The sequence below is a fragment of the Daphnia carinata genome, chromosome 6 (genome assembly GCF_022539665.2).
Source record: "Daphnia carinata strain CSIRO-1 chromosome 6, CSIRO_AGI_Dcar_HiC_V3, whole genome shotgun sequence".
NCBI classification, from domain to species: Eukaryota; Metazoa; Arthropoda; class Branchiopoda; order Diplostraca; family Daphniidae; genus Daphnia; species Daphnia carinata.
This window is the reverse complement of record NC_081336.1, coordinates 10,367,947-10,381,000: the sequence shown is the minus strand read 5'-3', so window position 1 is coordinate 10,381,000 and position 13,054 is coordinate 10,367,947. Positions and strand designations below refer to the sequence as shown.

The following is a 13,054-nucleotide window of genomic DNA, read 5'->3' as shown; positions in this document are numbered from 1 at the left end:
GACAAATAAGACTTTAATTGAATAAAAAAAAATTTTTTTAATGGGATGGGAAGAAAAAAAATCTAGGTATTGAAATAAACCACAAAAACAAAACAAGAGAAAGACTAAGAACTTAATCTAATTTAATCAATGTGCGTTGGTTCGTACGATGTTTCGTCGACTGGATCATTCGCAACAACGTGACTTTTCTAATAACTTATACATCTACTTACTAATGCCATCAACTTTCGTTTTTCAAAATACGGAATTACATGACATCACGTATTTTACCGCCTGCTCCCTCCGAGACTCTTACGGCGCTATACACCATTTTTATTAAAATCTTTTGGTTATGGGGAACTTACTGAACAATGAGTCGTGTAATTTATTGTTTCCAATCTATTTTACAGAAGCCAAGCCACTACCTGTATGCACCATCATTGACGAGAGCGGTAGGTTGTCAGGGTAGGCTGAATCTTTCCATAAGTTTACCCTGTTCCGTGAGATTTTTTCTAACTTTTGTCCTCATATAATAGATGGGGCAATCTCGGCTAAATGTGGCAAACGATTAGTATTAAGTATGTAACATGATTAGGATATCACTCAAACTATTTACTTGCAACAAAGAATCTCTTCGTTGAGACTTCCCTGGCACCGTTGACATTCTGTCCATAAACGATTAAACTTCTCTTCGAGAGCATAAAGTTGGCCAATTTCCCTCTGGTAGAACTCCGATTCTTTCGGCTTGCAAAATCTGTTTAAATTGGAACAGCAATTTTAACAAACATCGCCGAGATAGGCAGAAATTAGACTTACTTGCATACAGCACTATCGTCTGGAAGGACGGTTTTGCATCCAACACAGGTGGATTTGCGTGTGGTAAAGCTAGCCAATCCACCAATTTTTGAAGTAACAAATGAAGGCGTCCGGGTATGGTAACCATCTACAATACGGAATACAAACCGTTCAATTATGTCAAGCAAATAAAGGCGATAAGTCCGTGTTTACGTAGCAACAATGATTCCGCTTTAGATCCAAGTATGGGTTCCAAAATCCGAACAAGGGGTTTTGAAAGCTGATTTTCCAAATGGTATGGGGCATCAATAGGTACGCTGTATTCCATTACAAAAATAGGGTTTTCCGTCTAAAGAAGACGTATGAAAACTTAATAGTTCATGAGAAATTTGAAATCCAAAGACGAACCTTGAGGTAAGCTGGTGTACTTTTAGCGGTTGCGATAATGACATACGGAACTCGATCCCCTAATTTTGGGGTTGTACCAGCATCTCGCTTACGCATCTTGTGAGCTATGTCGGAAATTTTCCAAGTTTCCTCCACTATCCCCAAGGGTTTTTTTTTTTCTCCCCAGCTTCAGTTTTCCCCTCTTGACCATCTTCGCGCCTACCCCTTCTTCTCCACCCTAAAACCACGCTACTTTTCGCCTTTCTTTTGTTTTCGTATGTCTTTTGTTTTCGCTAATTTACTTCAGGCTCTCATGTGACCATAAAAGTCAGTCTTTCTGTAAGCCTCTCTCTGTTAAAGTGGTGCGTCACACAGCACAATTCTCTCGTGGCCATCTCAAGCCAAAATTCCAATACACAACGTAGAAAGTGAAATCCTACCTCTCCTTTAACTCAAAACTTAGTGTCAGTCTTTCACCATTCCCATCTTCCAGGGATTTCTGTGAAAGATTCTCGACAAAATTTGGTGCCGTAACCAGGATCTCGCCAAGTGAACAATGGCGTCTCTAAACGCTCTCATAAGCAGAAGGGCGGGTAATCGTGGTGCCGTCACGAGACTCATCCCTAAAATCCAATCGATCATCGACGATCAGACCATGGACAAAGATCAAAAAGTTCATGAATTGGAGAAGAAACTATTGGACTTACACAACAAAATAAAAATCATTGAAAACCTCGACAACGAAATTCAAGACGTCATCAACGAGAACGATCTAGAAACTGAAATTAATGCATCAAGCACGGCGAATGCTATTACCTATGATGCCAGAGATGCAGCGGAATTCGTCCTCATGAAACTAAAGCAAGAACTTAGCAGCGAGCAAGCAGCCATGGCCGCAGCAGCAACAGTCGAGAACCCCGTAGCGCAAGCCCCTCCTCTAATAGCTAGCAGCGATTCGTCTAATTTGCCAAAGTTTGACTTGCCTTACTTCGATGGTAACATTCTATTGTGGCGTTCATTTTGGGATGTTTTTGAAGTGGAAGTTGATGCAAAGACAAAATATTCTGACGCTACGAAATTTAACTTTCTCAATTCGCGCCTCATGGGCGAGGCTAAGGCTCTTTTAGCGGGTCTCACGCCTACCAACTTCAATTATCCAAAGGCGGTCGATCTTCTTAAACAGCGTTATGGTCAACCACACAAGATCATAATGGCACACATGAGAGCTTTGGTAGCGTTAGCAAAGCCTGCTCACGATCGCAATAGCTTACGGGCCTTTGCCGACAATCTGGAGTCCAACATCCGTGGATTGGAAGCGTTGGGAAAAGGAATTGACACTTACGGAGATTTACTGGTGTGTGCATTCTTCTAGACAAGCTCTCAGTTGAAGTTCGTCGAAACTTAACTAGACAGCACGGTGCCATCGAATGGACACTAGACGACCTGCGAGTAGCACTAAAAAGGGAAATCGAAATTTTGGAAGATAGCACGGAAACGCCGTTCAACAACAAACGCAGTCAGCAACCAGGTAAACAAGCTGGAGTAATGTTTACTGGGACTCGTCGATCAGCACCAGAAGTCAACAAGCGTTCGTGTGCGTTTTGTTTAGGAAACCACTACTCCACTGAATGTACTACTGCCCCTACTGTGGAAGAACGTTTCGCTATCGCCAAAGTAAAGCGGTTATGTTTTAACTGTCTAAGCTCAAATCACTCCTCAAGTGCAGACTGTCCGTCCAAGAAGCGATGTCGCACATGCAAAAGAAATCATCATACCAGTCTCCATTATGCTAGTCGAAACCAACAAGACCATAATACTCCGATACACTCCCAGACAAATTCGAGCAATACCTCCACTCAAACTGCTGTCACCAATGCGTCGGTATCAAAAAAAGTGTCATTTGAACTTACAAGGAACAGTGCAATAACTTTCGTGTTTTTAGAAACTGCCATAGTAACAGTGCACTCCAAAGGAATTAAACGTCAAGCCAACGTACTGATAGATAAAGGTGCACAGAGATCCTTTATTACGACAAAATGCGCGAGAAACTTACATCTTCAACCATTGTATCGAGAAAGTCTAATGATAGTGGGTTTCGCTGCGTCAAATCAAAGTGCTCAACTATACGATGTGAGTCAGCTGTCATTCATTGACCGAAGAGGATCCATGATGAACATTCAAGTTGTGGTGGTGGACCACATTGTGAATCCACTTGAAGACTCTTATCGTAGTGTAGTGTGTAAACTTCCTCATCTCAAAAACTTGCCACTAGCACATCCTAATATCGGCAGCTCGTCATTTGACATTGACATTTTGTTAGGAGCGAATTACTATTGGGATATAGTAGGTGACCATGTCGTTCGTGGCCCAGGACCAACAGCTATAAGTTCAAGATTCGGGTACATCATCTCAGGATGTATGCAACCAACTTCAGAATGGACTCAACATGACACCGCAGCGTTTCACGTATCCGTGGAAGAGCAATTCGAAATGGCAAGATTTTGGGACCTGGAATCGCTAGGTATTTCTCCAGAGTCGGAAATAGAAGACGTAACTATGGCTTACCGAACAAATTGTATCGAACTTCGAAATGGCAGATACATCGCCAGACTTCCATGGAAAAATCAGCATCCTCCTTTAGGGACAAACTGGTATATGTGCCGTCAGCAAACTCGTCATATGATTCGACGCTTAGCTAAGAACACATCCTATCTTCAAGCGTATAATCGCATCATCCAAGAACAACTGAACAGTGGGTTTATTGAAAAAATACCAATCGAAGAGCAAGATCAACGAAGGAGTCACTATGTTCCGCATCACGGAGTCTTCAAGGAATCAAGTACAACTCCACTACGCATCGTGTATAATTGCTCATGTAAAAGTAAGGGAGGTGTGAGCCTCAACGATTGCTTGGAAACAGGACCATCCTTGCAAAATAACATGGTGGAGATTTTAATTCGTTTTCGCGCTCACGGGATCGCTATAACAGCGGACATCGAAAAGGCTTATCACCAAGTCCAACTTCATGAAGACGACCGCGATTTCGTGCGATTTTTTTGGATCAAGAATGTCAAGGAAATGGAATCGGACTTAGAAGTTTACCGTTTTAAAGTAATTCCCTTTGGCGCAAACAGTTCACCTTTCATCCTCTTATCAGTCATAAAAAATCATCTATCATGTGAAACGAGCGAAGTGGCAAAAGATATGGACTTCAACATATACGTGGACAATCTCTTGACGGGATGTAACACCACCGAAGAAGCACTAACGTACTATAAAGAAGCAAACTTTATATTCCAAAAGGCTGGTCTCAAGCTAAAATCATGGAGTTCCAATGATCAACACCTCAATTCGTGTAGTGCTTCCGATGGAGTGAACGATGGATCAGCACAGAACAAAATTCTTGGACTACAGTGGTCTCGTGTGAGAGATGTTATCGCTCTACCCGAGTTGAAAATATCGTCGTTTTCTTTGACAGGGATAACAAAAAGAAATGTACTCAGGGGAATTTCAACCGTATACGATCCTTTAGGATTCATCTCGCCTCTCACCATTCCGGCAAAAATCTTAATTCAAGACGTTTGGAAACTAAAACTGCAATGGGACGATCCACTGCCCATCGATCTACAGGACCGCTGGATTGGCATTGTTCAAGCGATTGAAAAATCAAAAATCGAACTTCCAAGGCAGTATTTTGAGTCGAAACTCGAATGTGAAATACTACATGTATTCGTGGATGCAAGCCAGTATGCTTATGGAGCGGTAGCTTATCTAGCAAATGATAGTACTGGAACGTCAAAATCAAGAGTAGCCCCGCTTCGAGGTGACAACAAGATGCTCACACTGCCTCAACTAGAACTAATGGCAGCTATCGTTGGTATTCGAATAGCCAAGACCATTCTGAAATCTTTTACGCCCCTCTACTACAAGCCAAAATGCATCCTGTGGTCGGATAGTCAAATCGTTCTCTATTGGTTGACCCAAGCAAAAACAAACAAATCTCAATTCGTCGTCAACCGTGTGAAAACGATCTGTGATTTTAATAAGGAGCATGAAGCTAGTTGGCGGTATTGTCCAACGCATCAGAATCCGGCGGATCTTCTCACCCGAGGAATAACCTTTCAACAATTTTCATCGAGCTACTGGTTTAGAGGACCGACTTGGCTTCCCAACAGCAAAAGTTGGCCAGAGTGGAACACGACACAAGAATCGACTTCCTTAATTCATATGGCTAGTGTAAACATAAAGCCATCACTGAATCACATAGCATCACAAAAGGGTGGAGGCATTTCATCAGTGTTCAATATATCTCGATACAAGTGGTCTTCATTGATAAGAGTTACAGCCATTGTCAGACGATTTGTGGAAAACATTAAAAGGAAGGATAAATCTAAGAAAAGTTGGCGACTGGGATTTATTCACGTCACAGAGTTACGCGACGCGGAGATGTTATGGATTAATTCTGCTCAAATTCAACATTTTGGTGACGAACTTGAATATCTCAAAAAACTCAAGGGCAGGCGTCCAGCACTGGTTTCCCAGCTTGACTTATTCATCGAAAAGGACGGACTCATCCATTGTAATGGACGGTTGAGGAACGCGTCCATCAGTGCCACAGCTAAACATCCAGTGCTACTACCCACAAAATCAAACGTGACCAAGTTAATAGTGCAGGCAGTTCATGAACAAGTCATGCACAGTGGCGTGAAGCACACAGTGTCAGCCGTAAGGCAAAGATTTTGGATTCCACGAATCCGTCAAGTAGTCAAGAACATCTTACATTCGTGTGTCACTTGCCGCCGCGTGAATGGACCTCCGTATGCAACCCCAAACGAAGCACCCCTACCACCGGAAAGAGTAGCCAATGCTTTGCCATTTACGGTCACAGGGGTGGACTACACGGGCGCGTACGTCCTAAGAGGACCAAAAGAAGCTCCAAAACAAGATCAAAATGTTTACATTCTACTTTTCACGTGTGCAACCTCAAGGGCAATTCATCTAGAAGTCGTGGAAGAATTAACCACAAAGGCATTCATTGAAGCTTTTCGCTGCTTCACTACACATCATTCGATACCATCTGTTATCATGTCGGATAACGCAACAACTTTTGAATGCGCGGCAAAAGCCTTTAGAAAAATCTTCACCAATCCTGGACTCATTCGACATCTATCAAATATTCAAGTCGAGTGGCGATTCATCCCAAAAAGAGCTCCATGGTACGGTGGATTTTGGGAACGGCTGGTGGGTGTAACAAAAAGAAGTCTGGAAAAAATTATTGGACGTTCAAAACCGACAATGAGTGAATTCAGAGCCATCGTAGCGAACGCTGAAGCAGTCATCAACGATCGACCACTGGAGGAACCATCATCAGACCTACAAGACGGGGAGACACTCAGTCCAGCACACTTAATGTATGGACGACGTATGGTCAGCCTTCCATTCAACAGCGAAATGGCGGAGGAAATATTAGACCCCTCATTCAAGGAGGAATCTTCAGACATCAAAAAGTCGATCGTCAAACATCAAAAATTGTTGCACAAGTTTCAAAAGCAATTTATGGCAAACTACATTCCCGCGCTACGTGAATTTCATCGAGCTACACACAAAACGCAGCCAACTGTGGTTAAAGAAAAGGATGTTGTACTCATTCAAGACGAAGGACCAAGGAAGAAGTGGAAACTTGCGGTAGTAGAAACACTCATCAGAGGAAAGGACAACGAAGTACGAGCAGTTGAGGTCCGCACAGCTAAAGGAAAAACCAACCGCCCTATATCTAAATTACATCCGATCCAGTTGTCTGAGCCAGAAGATACAGGTGACATCCATGGTGGATCTGAAAAACCAGCCCGTCCGTCAAGAAAAGCAGCTGAGCAAGCAAAAGAAAAAATAAAATTTATGTCCAATGTCTAACTTGTTTGGCCCGCAGTATGTCGGAAATTTTCCAAGTTTCCTCCACTATCCCCAAGGGTTTTTTTTTTCTCCCCAGCTTCAGTTTTCCCCTCTTGACCATCTTCGCGCCTACCCCTTCTTCTCCACCCTAAAACCACGCTACTTTTCGCCTTTCTTTTGTTTTCGTATGTCTTTTGTTTTCGCTAATTTACTTCAGGCTCTCATGTGACCATAAAAGTCAGTCTTTCTGTAAGCCTCTCTCTGTTAAAGTGGTGCGTCACACAGCACAATTCTCTCGTGGCCATCTCAAGCCAAAATTCCAATACACAACGTAGAAAGTGAAATCCTACCTCTCCTTTAACTCAAAACTTAGTGTCAGTCTTTCACCATTCCCATCTTCCAGGGATTTCTGTGAAAGATTCTCGACAAGCTAGTTCCACATGTGCCTGTTTACTGGCGTAGTCTTTATCTGTTTTAGTCAGCTCCTTTTTAATAAAAGAAAGCAAACGGATAAAATCACAGTATTCCAAAACATAGTTACGCTCTACCTTGGTAATCATCAGAAGTGAGATATCGACTTTGTTGCGAAGCAAGTCGAAAATAGATTGTTTGGCGTATTCTAGTGCTCCATCCGGATCTCTAAGAGAAAATATCTAAACCTCAAACTTTGAATACTAAAACTGATGACTTTTTGTTTACCGATCAATCAAACTTTTCTGCAGACCAGCTATTGATAAGATTGGCAACGAGTTGACAATTATCACGACGAACAGTTTCTAAACCCTTACAATCCATTTTGTCAAACTTTTCAGGTTTGGTCCAATACAATCCTGGATACCTGTGAAGACAGAAACAGACAGTGCAACTGGTATCTCATCTAACAAGTCTTTATAAATCAGAACCGTAATTACCTCTTTTCGTTGATCAATAAATAGGGGTAATAGACTTTTTCGAATTCCAAATTAATGGGTTTGACAAATTTTGCCGACACAAATGCGGCAGTTTCTCGGCCTAATTCCATGGCTTCGGCCACCGTGGGTACACCGAATTTCACCATTACGGAATCTGTGTTACCATAGATTACCTGACGTGACACTAATTGAGAAAATCCTCGAGTCGCCCCGCGGTCGCGACAAGAGTATTGCACCCAGCTTGAAGATTTGACCGATGATGGCTCGTGACAGTTCCTTGATATATGACAGATTTTAAAACCGAATTGTAGGAGAATTTACACGCCCCGCGGTGAATTTGAATCGAAAATTCACGAGTGCGTGCGACAATTACAACTTCTGGCTTTTGAACCATGGCGGGGATGCACCAGAAACACCTTGTTTTAACAGTATGTTCATAAACGGTACCAAGTACGCCGCCTATATGAAAAAATGTGAAATTTTAGATGACTTAATCAACGAATGTCACGAAGGGTTTCTTGAGTATCTTAAATGCAATTGGACCTTTTCGTAGTCGCAATCACAGACGTGCCCACTCAAAATTACTTTTACCTCAACTTACCCAGTTCATATCGACCCATTCGAATCAAGTTAGTACGAAGGCATCAAGGTTTCAAAATTACACAGCGTTCATTAATTGGATTACCGTTTTGCCGGAGCCCGTGACAGCACAAGTAATCAAATCTCTTTTGGCAAGAATATCTGCAACTGAAGCTTTCTGTATAGGTGTTGATTTTATGTAGCCAGCAATCTTAATGTTTTGAAGTAGTAGTGGGCGCAGGCCGGCTTCTTCGAATGATGTTATTTATCGAGGTACATCTTTTTCTGTAACCTAAAGCAAATCCAAATAGATATTTTCAAAACATAAACTACTGTTTCGAAAAATGGTTTACCTGGAGGACGACTTTATCAAAATTGTTAAAGTGTTCCCCACAGACGATCCCCTTAAACAGTTCCTTTTCATCGCATGTCACAGCTTCTGGAATGTATTGTTCACGCAGCTTTCCGTCGATTCATGAATAGATTCGGGCAGCATTTCGAGGTGTGGCCGGACTCGACTGGAGATTCGGGCTGAGAAATAGTTAATCATGGAAACTCACCGACATCCACGACGGAATAAGTAAACGATGTTGTCCTCGTAGATATGGCATCCACTGTCATGTCATCCCCGTCGGATTTGCCGTCCCCTTTCTTGCACTTTGGTAACATGAAGCAAATGGTTGCTAGTCCCTATAGAAGGAAATAAACAATACATCTAATTATTTGTTAATAGTCATTTTTGCATAAAACTTAACACTGTAATTTGGACAGAGAAGACGACGACAGCCGTCATTTGGAAACCAAATGTGGTCCACTAAAATGCCAGTCCCAGCGCGTGAAACAAAACGCCCAGCACCACTAAGAGACGACCATATACCGGCAACAAGCCCGTGAGTACTGGGATTATCCGGATAACCAGCATGTCTATTATCAAAACGAAAAAAAAAAAGAAATGAATACTGGTACAGTAAATTGATTTTTTTAAATGTGGCTTACATAGCTTCTCTCATGGCATCAACGACCCCCGAAACTTGTTGCCCTGCAAACGCAACTCCACTTTGTGCCAATGCGATACCGACAACAGCTAGATTTCTAAAATAAAATCAAATAATGATACTAGTTAAACGGTTTGAATTTGAGATTTGAAATCAAAAGTACCGATCAATAGGAACGAAGGGAAAACGCCCCAGCAAAAATATGGACAAGGCTCCGATCATGGTACTGGAAAAAAGGCAGAGCTTCACAGGTCCTCGGCGATCGCACAAGTATCCCCAAATAGGGCTGGCTATACTGTTGGCACCGTCTTTCAGTCCGAAAAAGATACCCACGTAAAATGGTTTCAAGTCAAACTGCAAACAAAACATAAAATGATTCTAAAGAAATTAATAATAACGCCAAGTCGGAAAACATACCGTACGCAACACTTGCGGTTCAAAGTTGATCGAGAGGAACCCGTTCGACATGTCGATACGATGAACGTGAAGAACGGGATCCAAATGGATGGAATACACAAAATAGCCAATGGCGATTGAGTTTTAGTTTATCCCTCGTCATACTGTGACACTAAAATGTTGAGAAACGAGATGAGAAGGCTGGTGACGTACAATATTTTGAACTAACTTACCGTCATAATCGGCGAGAAAGGGTAATGCAATAAAGGCCATAATAGTTTGAATTCCTCCCATGAGGATAAAGGTAGTCTTAAAACCACCTACTTCATGCAATGCACCACCGACTATAGGACTAGCAAACTGGGCAATGTTCATCATGGTTCTTGTAAGATTCTAAAATTAGAACAATGGTAGAAATTGAACAGCGAACGCTAAACCTGCATTAGTGAATCTTACAAAGATTTTGGCAACGGAATTGGGAAACTCCACAGCAGTGTACGTAAACGTCGCCGTAATTGTTCCAGTGTTTCCGGCAGCGTGAATGACGCGGATCAATATAGATATTACGACGAATGAACCCCCGGGAGGGAAATACTCTAAAAAGCTTTTAAAGTTTACTGATTAAAACCCAGCTTTTGCGTTTTTTTTGTGTAATTTACTACTCAACCCGATAATAAGCAGCAAATACCTCCAATGAAAACTCCAGAAACAAAGGTGAACCGAACGCCACTAACTTTTAGCTGAAAGAAAGATGAAGATGCAAATTACACGTTTATGGAACAAATTTGGGGTAATATTTACGTTTTTCCAATAAAAGGAGTGTGACAAGAAACGATGTCAGGCAGTTGGTACCAATAATAAATCCATAAATGGATACTGTGGCACCCTTATCTTCAGCCTAGAGATTAAAGCAAACATTTAGATTTCACATTACATATGATCTTATTTCACAGATACTTACAATTTAGGGAAAGAACGGGGGGGAAAGGCAAATGATGTGAGAGTTGCTAATGAGAGAACAACCAATAGAAGCCATTGTCTGGGTGTCAGTTTTTTCTTCTCTGTTTTATCAACCTCTCCAAAACGCCTATATTTTTTCTTCTTAAGCCCTCCACAACCTCCATTACAACTGTCAGATGATGCTGTTGACAGGCATCTATCTTTTTTCACAGTATCCTCCTTTGTGCTCAACTCCTTTTCGTTCGAGTAATAAGTGTTGATTCAATCTTTTCAGTCGTTTTTGCACCTGATCATGCCAAAGCACTGGTGATGTTTCAGCCATCGAAACTGACCTATTCTTTTGCTGTCTTTCTGGATAGGGTGGGTATGGCAAACATGGCTTAGCCAAGGTTGTGAACGATCCAACATACCCATTCTTCAAACAGCTTGTGGTATCTTACTTCTCCTTAGCTATAAATAAAAATAGCAATAGTAGTCAAATTTCTTTGGCATGCTAAAGAGCAAGACTCAAGCACATAACAACGTAGGTCTGCGTCGAGGTGCAAACGAAAAACACGAGTTGGCTAAGGCGGGACGGTATATCGTGGAAATGATAGCGGAAACAGTAATAACCACCAGGGTATATGTCCTATAGACGGCATGCATGTGAATTCAGAAGATTCCAAAACTGATAGTTTTTCACGAAATAAAAATACTTTTTAGAGTTTTTTTACGGTTATTTGTGTTGAACATTACGGGAAAAATTCTAATTCATTTAATTTCCTTCACACAATTCAAATTACCTTTTTTTATTAACATTTTTTTTTGAAAAAACATCAGAGTTTGAGCAGTGATGGGTTCTGTCTTCCGTCGAAAAATGCCATAAAGCGAGACAGCGAGCGGTGTTTTTCAAGCACCCGAAGTAAATCGAAATATTCAAAATGGTTCCCTCATTTATGAATATCTTCACGTTCGTCACAGCATTAACAGGATCTTCCAGCAGATAAGAACAACCTGAACAGTTGACACCAGAAAACAGGAGCGACTTGTTACAGGAATGTAACACGACGCATCCTTTACCCCAGAATACTTCATCTAGTACTGATTGCCAAGCAGAGAAACCAGATGGAACTGCAAAGGGCGCCCAACAGTCGAAGCAATCACGATTCTTCGAGCGAATGAAACAGAAATTCGTCAAACCGGGATTTTTGAGAGAAGATAATACCATCAAGATCAAGTCTGTGCAGGTATGTCTGAACAAGCATAAAGTGGATATGGTGATTGACAAAGGCTGTGACGAGTCAATCATCAGTCTACAACAATGGCAACAAATAGGCGAGCCCAACTTAACGCCTTTTACGAAGTACAATTTGGTCAAGTCTAAGCGTACAGGGAAGTTCAAAGAGCACGTAAAATGGGAAGAGGTCGTTGGATTTTTCTACACCCACGTTGTATTACAAGACAAAACAACTGAAATCCCAATTTACGTGTGTGCAGGATATAAGGCTATGCCCAACTTCCTCGGTTGCAGACTCTTCCACGACCTCCATTTACATCAACAAAATGCGCATTTGATCAAAATAACACGCACAACAGGAAAGGAAACGCCTCCCGAAACCCCGACAACAAAATCGGATGCCGAACCTAATACTACACTAAACTTGACCGGTGCTATGATCAATTACTTGACGTTACTGATCGATATAGCAAAAGACAAGAATAAGAAAAATCGCGAAAAGTATGAAAAGTACATGTCACAGACCATAATGGCCATAATGGTAGCGTTCGAGATAAAAAGGGCCGCCTCCGGGAACAAATCTGAACCGCTTGTCATTGAATGCAACAGCATCGACAAGCTCAGGAAGACTTTTTCTAAGCTGGAAAAACTCTACGAAAATGACAAAAGGAGGTCCCGCGAAGTTATACGTGATGCAGAAGACGCGCTGGATGATCATAAAACAAAACTTGCGTCTGCATCATCGGAAGTAGAACGCGCGAAACTAACCGAACTTCTCCGGCGAAGAGAAAAAGCCCTGCAAGTGATTGTCGAAAACGAAAATATCGATTTTGAGAAGAAGATGGCAGAAGTGGCTTTCGCCAAAGAAATGTTTCCGGAGCCAAAGGCAGAAAAAAAGGGGAAGAAATTCTTCAAAAGACTCAAAACGATGTTTGGACATCGTTCTT

At 41.7% G+C, this 13,054-nt stretch overlaps 1 long non-coding RNA gene and 1 pseudogene across 1 annotated transcript; both read right to left on the bottom strand.

Moving 5' to 3' along the window:
* Positions 1 to 13,054, bottom strand: part of LOC130686343 (MFS-type transporter SLC18B1-like) — a 96,527-nt pseudogene that overhangs the window by 82,141 nt on the left and 1,332 nt on the right.
* LOC130686347 (uncharacterized) lies at positions 9,959 to 10,509 on the bottom strand. Its single transcript, XR_009421283.1, has 3 exons — positions 10,388 to 10,509; positions 10,165 to 10,324; positions 9,959 to 10,103 (listed from the first exon to the last, which is right to left on the bottom strand). It is a non-coding gene; the product is annotated as an uncharacterized LOC130686347 (long non-coding RNA).